The 15,679-nt window shown below is 50.4% G+C and overlaps 1 non-coding gene across 1 annotated transcript; it reads right to left on the bottom strand.

The window, feature by feature from the left end:
• Positions 1 to 14,621: 14,621 nt before the first annotated feature.
• Positions 14,622 to 14,744, bottom strand: LOC112312700 (U6atac minor spliceosomal RNA). The gene has a single exon (XR_002975598.1). It is a non-coding gene; the product is annotated as a U6atac minor spliceosomal RNA (small nuclear RNA).
• Positions 14,745 to 15,679: the final 935 nt, after the last annotated feature.

Below are 15,679 nucleotides of genomic sequence, written 5' to 3'. Positions count from 1 at the left end.
GGGCAGGACTTTTCCTCCTTCCCAATCTGTCTGGTTGGAGAGTACGGAGTTCTCCAGTTCTCTTGTTTCTTCCAGCAGGGTGAGTGTCTCTTCCAAGGGTTCTGATGCTTTTCTCCATGGAGAAACAGGACAGGCGGCAAGCAATAGTCCCAGAGAGGGAGCAGGGTCCAGGCACCTTATATCATTCCTGTGGCGGTGAGCCATGATGCACAGTTCTGTGTTCTGTCTCTTACACTGTGTGGGGCATCTCTCAGAGAGGTTCTTGAATGGTCTGATGACGCTGGACGTTGCCTCAGATGCTTGGACCGATGGGGCTGGTTGGCCCTGCTAGCCCTCCTGAGTAATTGTTTGGGGTGAGGGGCTTCTGGGTTGGCCCTCAGGTTGCCTGAGATGGCTTTCGGGGACTGCTTGGCAGCACTGCTTCGTGCAGGTGTTTGTTTCTCTCAAGCTACGTCCACTCCCCCGTGAGCTCCCCGAGGGCAGATGCACAGGTGCAGAGCCAGGCCGAGGCCTGTGTTCCTGCAGCTTGGATTGTACCCCAAGGCCGTGTGGTCCCGTGTGGTCACCAGCCAGCTTGGGTAAGATACTTGTATTTCCTTGGCCAGGACAGCCCTCTGCGGCTTTTGACACTGACAGAAGGCCAGCTGGCCTCCCTCGAGGGAGTACAGGAGTAGAAGAAATCAGCACCTCTTGGAGGGAACACCCCCAGGCTCTTTCCTTTAAGATGCGGGTGGATTCACAAACCAACTAGCCAGAGTCACATCCCAACTGAAAGCTCTACGCCATGGCCCCCAAGGTCTGATTCATGTTTGAACCTTTGACCACCCCTGGGGACTCCCCACAGTGGGAAGGCTGGGCGGAGCACTCCTACCTTCAGGCCATCTTTCCGTGGGTTTTCCAGGTACCCCCCACTCCTGGGGAGACTGCACAGGCTCTAGTCCAGATAACAATGGTTTTCCTTTCTCTCTGGAGGAGTGGGACATTTCCTAGGTTGGCACCTGAAGCTCCTTTCAGATTCCCTCTTTCAGCCCCACCCTGCAAGTCCTCCTGATTTCTGTGACCTGCTTTCTCTGCTGTGTGGTTGGCCAGTGCTCCTCACAGACCAGCCCCTAAGGCCTATTCTACCCCGGTCAAATGACAGTGTCTTTGCTTTCCATGCCCAACAGGCGCCCATGCGCTTGTCCTTCGCAGCTTTTCCCTCCTCGCCGCGCCCTGAGTCTGTGCCCACCCCGAGCTCCTGGGCCAGCAGATGGGCCTCAGGTTCAGGGCTTCTTCTGGAGATGCGGGAAGTGGGGCGACAAGGTTCCTGCCCTGGGGCCCCTCCTCTGCCGTTTTCCCTCCCTTGTCTTCTCTCCCTGCTCCCCCTTGCCAGCCCTCCACAGAGGAGTCTTTTAAAATTGCATCTTTCAAAAAGAAAATACTTCAAAACACAGAGACAATAAAAGACATAATACCTACCAAGGGACCGGGAGATAATTTCCTCACATGCATTTTCTGACAATTTTGGCAAAGCTACTTCCCAAACATCTGCGTTGAATATTCCCCGCCACAGGTGTGTGCTTCATGCAGCCGTGGAGTAAATAACAGTCAGAACGGTAATCACTGGGGCGGCCGGGCTCCAGGCCCCCGCCCTGGATTTGCTGGTTGGGAGTCCAGGCTGGGGGAGGCCTGCGGCAGGGCTTCTGCTCTGCAGCGTGGAGAAGGCCTCCCCGGGCTCGGGGCCTTGGGAAGACACAACACCGTTTGTCCACAGTACCGTGCCCTCAACGTCAACCTGTTAATTCAGTCACTTGCTGTCACCTTCTGCCTCCTAGATGAGAAACGGGGTGCTGAGTAGTCAGAGAGGACATCCCAAGAGCCTCCGTCCCCTCATGTTCCAGCTGAAGAGGACAGACTCATGTTTCTCCTCCAGAAATGCTCTGCTGCTAGAAAACCCCTCCTTCCAAATTTATACCCGACTGTCGATGCCTTTCTCGTTTCGGTGGGATGCGACGGGTTTCCTAGCAATCTGCAGGCTGAGCTGAATGCCTCCTTGTGCTTTCCATCACCATCAAAAAGAAAAATCTTTGGAATTGTAGCAGGAAGAAAAGAAAAAAAACCACACCACAAAAACGTCTCAGAAAAAGAGGAGTCCCTCCACTGTGGTGTCAGAGCCACAAAGGAAAGAGGTCTCGCTGTTTTCCCAGGAGGGAGCGCGCAGGTGCAGCAATTGTGAGAGTTAATGCAAGGTTCCCCAGGAGCTCTGGGTGAGGGCTGAATCGTGACCGAGCTGCTCAATGAGCGTTTTAAGGGATGATGCTGGGGCTGGCAGCTCGGGTGCGGAACAGAAAGGTGGTTTCCGTGGGTGGGGATCTGATCCCGCCTTGCCCCTTGGTAGCCTGCAGGCCCGCGTGTGCATGTGTGTATGTATGCTTCTGTGCGTGCACAGACATGTGTATGACTCCACGTATGTGCGTATGTGTGTATCTGTCAGCCTGCCTTTTCGTCCATCCCTCCATCCGTCTGCCTCTGTCTGTCTAACTTGCTCGCTCTGCCTGCCTCTTCTCATTTTTGTCTTGTCACAAAATGGAATTACTTGTCTCCCCCCGTTTGAATGAATAACGGGGCATCTTCCCACCACTCACCATGTGTCCGTCCTTCTCCCGAGTGGACTGTTCGGTTAGGTTCACTGAATGAAAATTCCAAGCCTGCCCTGAAAGTCGAAGCCTACATCCACGATGCTTCCTGAGGGTTTTCAGAAATTCCGAGACCCGCGATCACAGCTGCCGACCGCGGGGCGGGGGTGTGGGTGGGGGGCGCTCTTCTCCAAAAGGTCCTGGAGACCTTGGCCTGGGGTCTTCGAGGAGGCAGCCCCTGGGTGCTCGCTGGCAGGGGCAGTCCACACCTTCCCTTCCAATTCTCTTTGTCCCCTGAGGTGTGGATGGATCCGAGTCTGCAAATCCTAGGGGAGGATCTCCTAATGCCTCCCCCTTCCTTTTGGAGCTTGAGGTCTGGGGAAGAAGACATACCTTTTCCAAAAACAAACTTAGTCATGCAACCTACAATAAGAATGTTTGAAGAGCAAAAATCTATGTTAGCGCCCTGCCCTTGCTCATGTTGACTCGCTGGAATTTAGTAACTGTAGTCATTTGTTGAGAGCTTAGGTGGCTTTACAGGGTTTTACGTGGATTAACACACAATTCTCACAATGAGCCAGTGGGGGAGACGCTATTCACAGCCCTGATGTGCAGGAAAGGGGTTAATGAGGTAACTGATATCTTTTGGGCATAAGGCGCACATTCTGCTTGAGGATGAAACAGACAAGGGAATCCAAAAAGTGAATTTCTGTCCTGCCCATATTTTACTTCTAAATTCCCTACTGACAGGCAAAAATAATTGTAAAAAATGGGGCAATAGAATAAAGACGCCAGGGGAAAATGGAGCAATCATTATTGGATTCACTACCGGCCAGGGCTGGTGTGAGGGGACGTGCCTGGCAGTACCCCGAGATCGGCCTCAGCCGAGGGTGCGCTGGTCTGCTCCTGAGGACATCTGTGAGGCAGGTGGGGCGCTTCAGCTTTTCGTTGCAGCCGCTCTGAACCCTGCAGTGCGGGCGAGGGATTCTCTTCATCTGCAGCCACCCTCTCCCCCGCGGGAGTGCAGACTGGCTGGGTGAAGTGGAATCCGGGTTTTTATCTATGCCCAACTTCTGTTGACCTTGACTCTTAAAATTTATTGGCCAAGCAGCGGCCCTTGAGGGGTGGGATGGGCAGAAAGGAAGGGGAACTCTCAGAACCAGTTCCCCACACCTCTGGCCATTCTGCCTCCGCATCTGTTGGCAGGGGCAGGGTTGAAGGGGGGAGACTGAACTCCAGTCGCAGCTTCCATACTGCCGGTGGGACCTCCATTGCACTCAGTCAGTACTGTCAGCTGCTGTTGGACATGGTTCCGGACAGAACATTAACCGCCTGTGTTTTCAAAGAGGCTCAACTTGGCTTCCGTTCCTAAGCCTTTAAACCGGAGCGTGGAGAGAGAAAGCCTCTCTCTGTGAGGACGGTGATGGCTTATCCAAATTGGAGGCCATGTGCCTTGCGATGTTGCATGTGTCCCTTCCTAACGCCAGTTGGCACACAGAGCTCAGCACAAGCCCTGTGCGTGTTTGTGCTGCGCCCCCTCCCCCTGGGCACACGCACCCACACCCTGCGCATTCCTGTCAGTCAGCTTCAAGCAGGTGACTTACTTAAGCAGAGGCAGCAAAAGCACTTTACAGATTGGTTTGAAAATGGCTCCTTTCAAAATGCCATGAGATCCAGTTGAAGCTTTTTCTGTGGACTCTATCAGGAAATGTCCCTTTCCCAGCACAGTGTTTGGAGGCACGAGAGCTCCTGGGCCGGCCAACTCTGTCCTCTCTGCCAAGCCTCTTGAGAGCTTGAGCGGTCTGGAGCTTTCACGGCCAGCGCCTGTCATTGTCTCCCCCGACTCTGAGGGCAAAGCCCTTGCTAGACCTGGCAGGACACGGCCACTAGATGGAGCCAAAGGTCTGCGAAACATCTTTCGGGTCCGCAGAAGTCTGAAATTCTGCCCTTAGCTGAAGAATCCTCGTAGAAGAGAGAGACCTTGATCATAAATCCCACACGCAATAACAGGTTCATAATGCATCCTAGTGACTACGTGTTGTATTTTTTTCTCCCTGAGAAATAAAATTTCTCTCTCAATGGAGAAGGATGTTCCTTAACATCTAACCTGTGCTAATGTTAAATCTCTTTCCTAAGAAGCCGCAAACTAAGCCTTTAATGTGCGCCGACCAGACATCTGGGCCCCCTCTGCCGTGGAACGCGGGCTGGGAGCTGGAGGGACTGAGAACACATATGCAGCGGTCTTGGCAGCCTGGATAGAGGGGTTATTCTTCTCCTAAAGAATGAACATTTGACTTGTCAGAAACGTTTTCGCATTGATCGAATGAGACAGAATCTGCATGTTAGAGTCTCGTGCACAGAGGATCCTCTTCATTTTGGAAGGGGAGTTAAGGGAAAAGCAGAGACTGCCGTCTTCCATGTAAGCAGGGCCTACCTGTGTGAGAGTGAGTTTAAGAACAAAGTGTGAGCCCTGGCTGGTGTGGCTCAGTGGACTGAGTGCTGGACTGTGAACCAAAGGGTTCACAGGGGTGCAAAAGAGGCAACCACACATTGATGTTTCTCTCTCTAAAAATAAATAAATAAAATCTTTAAAAAAAATGTCGGTGACACAGAAATGCAACCCTTTGTTGCTCTGTCTCCTCACAGCCCCCCCGCTATCTGGGTAGGAGGAATCGGAAACATTAAGAAAATCACCAAGTGACACGATCAGCAGCAGACTCTGTATGAAAACAGCACAGCACATCGATTTTAGAGAGAGAGGAAGTGAGAGAAGAAACTTGGATTTGTTGTTCCACTTTTTGTGCATTCGTTGGTTGATTCTCATATGTTTCCTGACTGGGAATCAAACCCACAACCTTGGTGTATCAGGAGGACGCTCTAACCAACTGAGTGACCCGGCCAGGGAATGTTTATTCTGAATTTCAGCCCTTTTGTCAGCAGTACCACACAACAAAGGGGCTGGAATGTCCTAATCATGATGCCATTTTTGGTCCCTTACTGGTGAACTACTTATGTGTTGATTGTTTATCATGTGCAAAATGTGAGATTAGGGACAAACCAAAACCAAAACCCTGCACACCTAAAACTTAGCCTGGTGTTGAGTGACAGCTCCTTCGGAATCTGTACCTGTCACACCCAGCTCGTTCCCCACACTGACATCTTGGGACCGTAGGACCAGGAGGGTGGGTCCCCTGTGTGCCGGTTCATGCCATCTGCCCTGCACCTGGCATTGTGTGCAGCACCTACTGGGTCCTCAGTCTGCTTGCTCGGGTCTGGCACATAGCGTGTCCTCAGTCTAGTTGCTTGAGGAAAGAGTAGCGGGAAGGTCTGGCTGTGATCCCTGCATGGAGAGAACACGCTAATGTCTGCTTTTCTGTAGGTGTCGCTTCTGAAAGCTGCTTATTTCAGAGGGACCTTTCCAGGAGCAGATATTTATTTCCTTAGAGACCTTGCAAACTGATGGGTGGGGTTAGGGTTAGGAAAAAGCAGGATAAAAGCCACCCCCACTACAAAGATGGGGACTAATCCTTGCTGCCTTTCAAAGAAGTCAAACCCCGAGTCTCAAAGCTGCATGTGGCACAGTTGTGTTTAACAGGTGGTTGTGTTTATTACTGAGCAGCGGAAGTAGGGGGAATTTGTGTCAGTACTTTTCTTTTGCAGAGTTTGATGGTATTTTACTGGTTTGCATAAAGCTGGGCCGTCATCCCGTATTCAGCTTGGGCCCACATGGCCATTTATAACAGGGATGCTGCGCACAGGGAGGTCCCTATGCACAGTTAGACCCTGAGACACACAGAGCCGACGGGCTCAGGGAGGTGAGGAAGGGTTTCTTCTCCCACTGACACACTTCTGCATGCCTTGTGTCAAACCTTGTTTCCAGAGAGAGAATAATATCAGAGGCAGGCGGATGTCTTTCAGGCTTTGAGTTGCTTTTTGATATTTCAAGTGACTTGCAACACCTCCCCTCCCCTCCCTTCACCTCCCTCCCACTCCAGGCAAGGACATGGGTCTTCTTTCTTTCCTTCCAAGATGATGTAAATCATGGCCTCCAGTTTTAGTGATTCTGTCTCCTTGAGCTGCATCCCCACTCGGCAATGGTCAGGGCTCGGGATGTATCCTCTGTTACCCAGCACCTGGGCCTCAGAAGCTGGGCGGTGACCACAGCAGGACCAGAAACTCTACCTCTTCCCCAGCTGCTGAGGCCACTGCCGCAGCCAGAGGGAGCCAGAGCTGGCCTCCCGCTCTCGCTGCAGCCAAACTCCCCTCCTGAGGACCCCCGTTGGCTGTCAGACCCAGGAGGCAACCGGAATGCCATTGTGTGTGCGTCTGGGCGTCACATTCAGCCTCTCTTTCTCCTGAGAGTTACTCTGGTCAGAATGTCAGGGTGCAGCTGCACTTCTCTTTGCCGTCCCCAGAAGTCCCCGTACTGTGTGGGGACGGCACCCGCCTCCTTATTCCACAGGGATCTGGGGATTCACAGGCCCCATAGCAGGAAAGCAATCTCTGAAGATTATCTCTTTATAGATGTTCTCACCAAAATGCCTCACAATAAATTCTTTCTCCTCTCTGCCCTATTTTCATATTTTTATCAGGATACGGGGACCAAGAGTTTGAGGAGGGGCCAGGGTCATCTCTGTAAGTCTGCTGAGAGAGGTCTGTCTCAGCCATCTTGATATCAGATACCAACATTTTTTTTTTTGGTACCTCAGTTGATGTGGAGGCAGAAGGAGTCTCATTCTAATAATCCGTTATAAGTAAAAACCAAGCGTAAGGAGATCTCTGTCAGTGATAAAATTCTGTGCGAATGTCACTTATTAGCATCGCAGTTCTCTGCTAATCTGATAATAGAGTCTTATGACAGCTGCAACCAGGAAATAGTAAAAGACCCTCTCCAGACTGAAAAGGCACTTGCAGGAAACAGCGTTTAGATTCTGGGATGCTGGGCCGGCGATATTGTGTGCTATGGGAGCCGTCGACCTCCAGTCCTGTGTCCGAGGCCGCGGGCCCGTGGCAGGTAAACTGTGAGCCGTGGTTGTGGGGTGAACACATCATTACTGAGGATCCTTCCCAGTTCAAGTTGTGCAGGACACTGGTGGGCACCTGGAAAGGAGAAGGGCCTCCAGGAGTCTCGTGCGCGCCTCCCCACCCCTAACTGCGTGCTCACGGGCAGGCTTGCCGTGTACCTGTAGAGGGGGAAAGGTGTCTTCTGGGCATTAATTGGACTCTGATCTGGCCTGACAGGAAGTTGATGGAGGGATGGTCTTAAGAGCCAATGTGGAGTTTAGATTTGATAAATAGTGAATGTTGAGTCATATTGGGTTCTTCCAGAATGTGTGTCTTATCACCAGAGTAGTACATGTGTGTAGCAAAACCCCTAAACATCATGAAATGTGCATTTAACAGAGGTTGTACGTTGCCCCTGAGCCATCTAGCTCAGCAATTTCCAACTTGTTCCTTCTTGGTCCCGAGTAAGGCTTTATTTTCATCCCTCAATCACCCTCCGGCGCTCATGTCTCACCTGATTTGGGGCAAGGTGGCGGCTCCTGAGTGTCTGGTGGTGTTGAACTGGATTCTGGGGGTTTCCCACTGGGTGCGGGGCCAGGCATGGCCGGGCTGGCTGGACCTCACGGGGTGACGCGCCCCCCTGGGCCATGGCTGGTCCTCACTGCGGAGCAAAGAGAGGATAACTCGGCTACTCGTAGCTTCTCCCAGCTCCCTGGAGTTGGCCAGTCTTCCTTCCGTGGGGCTCACAGCCTCTCCTGTCCTCTCTCCTGTTCTTGGTGGTGTCCCTCCATGTCTTCTCGCTCCTCCATGTGGTCCTTTCTCCCAGTCTTGCTCAGTCCTAGACCTTGGCTCTGTTTGTGTAGGGCAGAAGCTTCCTGCCCTAGATTTGGAGCAGAAAACGAAAATATTATTTATTTATCTATCCATCAGCATTTATCCCCCCTGTACGCTCTTCCACCACCACCCCGCGATTACCACACTGTTGTCCATTTCCATGAATGTTTTTTCTTAAAAGTCGAAGATTGACTACATTTTTCTTGTTCTGTTGTGTGGGAGTCATACCAGGGTACCTGTAAAGGGTTTTGTGAGTCTGGTTAGGGGCCAAACGTGCTGACTAGTAACCTGAGTTATCCCTGTATGTACAACCTAAGAGTGGAAGCGCTTCGTCACACCATCCCTTGGAAGCCACCGTCTACACCCGCCACATATCTTCCCATATTATTCTAGGCATTTAAGGACCTGCGCAAATGTGGCCGACCATTATTACTGCTGTATCATTCACAGGAATGGGATCTCACTAAATAATTCCTTGCATCTCGCATTTTTCACTGAACACATTTCGGGCATCTTTCCAAATTGTTAGTATAGATCAACCTCAGACACTCTGGGGGAGGAGAACAGAGTTTTGGGAAAGCACTTCTGAGACCTCGCGCTCCCCCACTCCCCAGCTGCTCCCTGGCAACCCCTCTGCGGTGAATCCCCTTGAATCCCCTCCCCCTCCACATGGGGCTGATGGGTGGGCACTGCACTTGGTGCCCTGTCAGCAGGCTTCATTGCCCCTTTTTTATTTTAAAACTGTCCTCTGACATTTCTCCCTCCCTCCCTCCTTTTTCTTTACCTTTAAAACCCTCCCCCCCACTGATTATAAAGAATATCATTAACGAGGAAAAGAACCACAGGAAGGTTTTTCTCTACTTTTCCTTTCCTGGAGGTAGAACCATAACTGAACTTTGATCCCCCTTGGGGTGAGGGGGTGCATTAAAAATGTCCACGAGCCTCTTGAATGTGACGGTGCCGCTGTACCTGGTGGCGGGAGGCAGGCTCTGCAGGGACCCTCGGGACTGAGCTGAGGCTCCTCAGACTCCTTGGAAAATAGCGTTCCTCTTTGGCTGCTGTGGTTGTTTGTCATAAGATGTATTTGTGCTTCTGCCTAAGAGCTCAGCAGAGAATGGCCCTAGAGCCAGAGCAGTGGTGGGACTCCTGTGACCTCCCTAATCTGGTCGGTGGAGAGAGGAGCCCAGCTGTCACCTGTCCCCCGAACCCCAGTTTCCGATCGCCGGTGTTCTTGCCTTTAATAACCAGGCAGGTACTTGGAGGCTGCTGGGAGGTGGCGCCTCTCACTCGGCATGACTGCCATCCTCACCTGTCCTCTCCTGGTCAGGGGCCCCATGGGGAGTTCAGCTCTTCCTTGAAACAAGGGAGATGGTTCAGTCACTATCTCTCAAACTTCAATACTCTGCCTCTGTCTGTCAATAAGGGAAACTTTCTGACAAGTCGGATGTTCAGTTTTTAGGAGCAAAGCGAGCTTTTTGAGCTGGGAGGGAAAGGTTCCTACGCCAGGGCAAGCAGCCCTTGCCGTTCACCCTTGGGTCGTGGAAGGAGATTTTTCCGGCCACGGTCGCTTGGCCTCTTTTGCTTCTGTGACAGCTCCTTTCTTCAAGGGCCGTTTTCTTGAGCTCAAGCACTAAATCCCAGGGCTGGTAGCAAACGTTACAAATCATGGCACTGGCGATCACAGAGAAGCAAAAAGGAGATTCCTGAAGAGGAAATGACATCCTTCAATTTTCTTCGGAATAAGGGGCCCTGTTCTACTTCAGTGCTTCGGGGGGAGCTCTCCGGACCCTGAATGGGATTTCCACGCGGAGAAGGTCACCTCCCCTGCTCTCCCCTGTCGTTTCACGTCATGACGCGTCCTTTCCATCTAGTCTCAAGGAGCAAGTGGAACCTGAAAGCTTTGTTCAACTGCTTATGAAGACAGAGTCTCTGGTAATCTCCATTTTTATATTCCTCCTGGATTTGAGAGCAGAAGATACTGTAGATGCCCATGAGAATTTCAGCCCAGAGGCAGGAAGCCCACTAAGATTTCGCGTGCCAGCTCCTGGGGGCAGTTAGGCCTGGCCCTCTCCTCACCTGGCGGCCCTGGGGCAGAGAGTTCAGACTTGCCCTAGGAGAGTTCAGAATGGCCCTGGGTGGACCCTTCTACTTCCTGCTCTTGAGGTGCTTGGGATGCAGGACAGAAACCGTCATCAGGTATGGCCTTACCTGTGGGTTCCCAGCAAAGTGGGATGTACACAAGGTGCTTTTCACGTCCAGATGACACAGAACGGAGTTTGGGAAGAATCAGTGAGCTTCTCAGAAGTCTATTTGGCCAAGATGTTTGGAGGAAGAGCCTTTTCTCTGAGGGCAGAGCTATACCAACTCTGGTGCAGGTACCTATTCTGAGTCTGAAAAAGATACACAGGACTTAACAACTAAGAAACTTAACTGAACTGTGTTGGAAATCAGTGCAGTGAGTGGAACTGAGCTGGTAGATGAAGGCCCAGCCAACTGGGGCCTGGGATTTGGGGACCTTTGTTCTTCAGCTCCAAGTCTAGCTTTGTTCAATGATAATCTGATAGCAGCTCCGCTTGCTGATTGGCTGGAGGAGGCTTTCTTCTCCTAAAATGAGAAGATAATCAATCATGTTACTGGCTTTTGTCTTGGCGCAGGTATTTAGATTTCGGCCAGCTGGTTAGCTGCCTCAAGGCCACCTGCTTGACTGAAAAGTAAACAATCAGTCTTTTTCCCTTTGCAAGAAGGGGGAAGTATTGACTTGTGTGATAATTTTAGGTGGATGATTAAATTTGGCCTCTTCGGCTCCAGCTGAGAATTCAATTCAGATGACTGGTTTTTCTTTTCATACATTGCTGAGCAATCCTGGTGCTGCTAAGGCTAATGTTCCTGATGCTCATTGTCCCTTCACGGTAACAAAGCACAGGATCCCCAGCCCACTCTCCATTTCCCGTGCCTCCCAGCTACAGGGACATAATGAGGAAATGCAAGCTTTCTGCTTCTGGGAGGAAATACTGCCCTTACGCGCGGCTACGCTCAGGGGCCCCCTCAAGTAACCGAGTTGCTCCGTGGGAGAGCCAGAACAGCGATGGTTTCTCTGATGGCAGCTGACAAAGTACGCCGGGTTCCCCTGGTGCATTTCACATTTACTGTGCGATCCGTCGTGCTTCCGCTGCCGCTGGGCTGATACGTCACAACCGCAGATGCTGAAGTAGTGAGCAGGTTCACTGTGCGTGTGAGCTAGCCCAAAACAGGACGGCCATTTTTGACTCCCTCGTTCCCCACGGCCAGGCCATCCGCGAACTCTGCCATGACGGCTCCAGAACGTGTCTCCTACCTTCCTACCTCCCTCCATTTTTACCAGCTGCCCCCCAGGAAAAGCCTCCATCCTCCGTGCCCTGGGCCACTGCAGTCACCTGCGCAGTGGCCTTTCTGCTTCCAGTTTCGCCTCCTGGAAACAGTTCCCTGCACACCAGCAAGAGTACTCTTTTCAAAAAACAAGTAGGTCACAGAGCTCCCTTTATTAAAAACTTCTAATAGCTGCCCACATTCTTTGGCCAAAAGGAAGCTCTCTCATCGTGTCCTCGGCAGCTTTTGAGAGCTGGCCTCTGCCGGGCTCTCGCCTAGCTCATGTCTCTTCTCCCCTCACTGTGCTCTGGCCTCGTCTGGACAGCTTCAAGTTCCCTTTCATCTGAGGGTTTTTGAAGTAGGTGTTCCCTGTGCCTGGGACATTCTTCCCCCAGCAATGGTCCTCGCAGGGTGTCATCGTTTTTGTTCTGTTTTCAGCTTCAATGTCAACTTCTCAGAGAATCTCTCTTGGCTATTCAAATGCAAGTAGTCTGGACCTTCTGGATTGTATTATCCTGTTTTACTTTTGCACTAGCACTGACCAGTACCGTGCATTTTTTCTTGTTTATTTGTTTATTGCCTGTCTCCTTGACTAGAATGTAAGATCGATTACAATATGGACTTTGTTGTGTTCAGGGCATGCTCAGTGCCTAGAATAGCATCTTGTAAATGCTTATCTAGACAATGAATGAGGAAAGCCCGGTGAGGAAATTTTCCAAAGTGACACAGAAGCACGGTGCTTTAGGTGTGGTCCTGTCCAAAGTGAGGGGATGAGGCTGAATGACATCGCAGGTTTATTTTTGGCCCATGTGCTGAAGCTTCGAAGTTACCAGATATTTTCCGAGGCCTCACGTCTGTGGTGCTGGTAAGTGGGTGCAAACAGGACAACCCCTTATCTGGAGGAGGTAGAGACCGACCTCATTCTCAGTGGACCCGATCAGCTGAAAAGCAAAATGTGCTGTTAATTCTAGGATGTGTTGCATGTGACACTTTTGTCTTGGGGCCCAATAGGAGAATCGGAGAGCTTGCTGAGCCGTTGCATCTTTAGTCCCTTTTGGAAATTCGTAGGCACTAGGGGCAGCCCGCACACTCGCCCTGACTGGGGTCTGGGTCTTACCGTTCCCGGAAGGGCTGGTGTCTGCGCCCTGTTGCAGTGTCTGAAATGTCTCATTTGTGCATAAACAAAGGGCAGGCATGACTCACAGCGGATGGATCCCTGAACCTCCCAGACAGGAGAAAAATGTGAGTCGTGATACTGAAGCCGTTGCTCAGCCTCAGTCGCCACTGCGGGGATGCACTCTGGCATATTTCTGCGGTGAACTCTTGCTAAGGCTAGGTTGGGGACACCATAAAAAAGAATTCCGTAATTAAAAAGGCTTGAAGGGATCACTGGCGGGATGGCCTTTTTTCTTTCCTTTTTTTAAAAATCAAGTCACTTAAAGAAGTAAACTTTGTGAAAGTACTTCCTTACATCAGTTTGCCCATCAGTCACAGTGAAGGGAACCAGACTGAGAAGAGATGCCGTTTGAAACTCTAAGGGGCAGGTTTAGAGATTGGCTTTGCTTGAAAAGCCATTTTTCACCTGATGAAGGCATTTATAGGGTGACTTCACTGGCCCTTAAAATTTGCTCGTTTACAGAGAGAGATAAGAGGATTAGAAATAAGATATAGGTGAAACAGCCCATTGGAAAAGTCCTACCTTCTATGACCAGATATAAGCCTCCTTGTTTTAATTTACCAGATGGATGCTAGTGATTTAAAATATCTTGATGGCCCTGACCAGTGTGGCTTGGTTGGCTGAGCATTATCCCTTAAGGTGAAAGGTTTGATTCCTGGTCTGGGCACACGCCTGTGTTGCTGGTTTGGTCCCCGGTCGGGGCTCATACAAGAGGCAACCAATGGATGTTTCTCTCTCATATCGATGCTTCTCTTCCTCTCTTCCTTCCTTCCTCCCTGCTCTCTATAAATAAATAAATAAATCTAAAAAAAAAAAAGGAGAGCCCCTACTCCAATGTCTACTCTGCTTGCTGTCTTGCTCCTCTTGCTGGAGTGGACTCAGTATTAAAAAAAAGATTATGGTGAAGGGAAAACAATCACTTCCACCAAGTCACATGACATCTAATGTGCATTTACTGCATCTGACCAATCAGGGCCTCAGAAATTAGATCTTACTGGCCGTTGGATGAATTAGCTGAAATACCCCAAATCAGGGACAACGACTTGAGTGGAGGAAGGGCAAGCGACAGAGTGTCTGGTCCTCTGGGTGCTCCAAGGGGAAGCGCTGACCTTCACGGGCCACCCTGTAATGCGGAGTGGCCAGAGGGGTTGACTTGACTTCAGCGCTCTTGAGTGGGAGGCAGTTAGGGTCCTTAGAGAGAGATTATCCCAGGGCAGGGGTTTTGAATCGGAAACTTGACCGGTTCTTTCTGACAGTTGTTTGGAGTTACTGGAGCCACACATATGACTCCTCCTTCCTTTTGCCAACAAAGAAACTGAGATCTGAAAGTATTAAATGATGGGCCGGGTGCCCCAGGGAAAGTTCACGACTAAGTGAGGGCTAGTACCGAGTGCGGTGACTCATAGTCTTTTTAGACAGAGTGGACAATTAGAAAAAAATTATTTCCCCCCCGTTTTATTGAGAAATACTTGGGATACATTACTGTGCAAGTTGAAGGCCTACAGCATGATGGCTTTATGTGTTGTGAAATAATTATCACAGTACGTTCAGCTAATGTCCGCCACCTCATATAGATACAACGTAAAGAAAAGAAACAACGAAAGAAAAGGAACCAATTTTCTCCTTATGATGAGAGCCCTTAAGGTTTAAAAACGACTTTAGATGCCTTAAAGAAGGTGGCAATCCCTTAACGGTCTGCGTGTTGTCAGGCCTGAGGGCCTCTTCCCATCCTCGTGGGTGTACCAGCCATCTCTCCTTTCGTACAAGCCAGAACTGTTATTTCTACCGCTTGTTATACCGTCTCTGCAGTGCTGTCTTTCTACTGTGAGGTCACATGTGTCATGAAAGAGTTACGGTGTCTGAGTCTGAACACAGGATCTTCTACTGCTAGCTCCCGTGCTTGGGGAAGATACCGAACCAACCCGAGTTTCTGCTCCTGCTCTTTGGAAGGTGTAGATGCCAGCAGTGGTGAGCTTTACAGACAACCCATGCAAGGCTGGTGGGCAGGGAACACTTGGCCAATGGTAGCTGTTATCCACATTATGTTAGAGGAAGGACTGTTTACCAGTCAAGAGAATGGGCACTGGAGTCAGACTGACGGGCTTCGAATCCAGCCTCCCCTGCTTCCTAGTCCAGGAGCCTCATTAGCTTTGCAAGCCTTGGGTCCTTCACTCGTAAAATGGGGAAACCAAAAATACCTACTTCATGGAGCTATTGGGCAGATGTAGTGATATAATTCATGTCATGTATTTAATAGTTCATTGAATGTTGGGGAGTTTGATCAACACTGGCCATTATTATAATTATTTAGACTTTTGCCATAGAGGGTATAGGGCCAGAGTCACACTTTTTCTGTAAAGGGTCAAATAATTAATATCTGAGGCTTTGCTGGCCAGAAGACCTCTGTTGTAACTACTCAACTCCTCCATTGTAGCAGGAGAGCAGCCATAGGTGATTGTGAATGAATGAGTGTGGCTGTTTCCAATAAAGCTTTATTTACAAAAATAGGCGACAGGCCAGGCTTGGCCTGTGGGTCAGTTTGCCAGACCCTGCTGTGCAGCAATGGAGAACTCCTGCCCTGTGCCTTCTGGAAGAATGTGTCCTGTCAGTAGAGGTAAAAGGACAGGTGTCTTCTTTCATGGAAAGAAGAACTAAGTCACCTTACATGTACCGAGACAATTTATTTCCTACCCGCTGATCTAGG

The sequence above is a fragment of the Desmodus rotundus genome, chromosome 9 (genome assembly GCF_022682495.2).
Source record: "Desmodus rotundus isolate HL8 chromosome 9, HLdesRot8A.1, whole genome shotgun sequence".
In the NCBI taxonomy this organism is placed as follows: Eukaryota; Metazoa; Chordata; class Mammalia; order Chiroptera; family Phyllostomidae; genus Desmodus; species Desmodus rotundus.
This window is presented reverse-complemented; position numbering and strand designations above follow the sequence as displayed.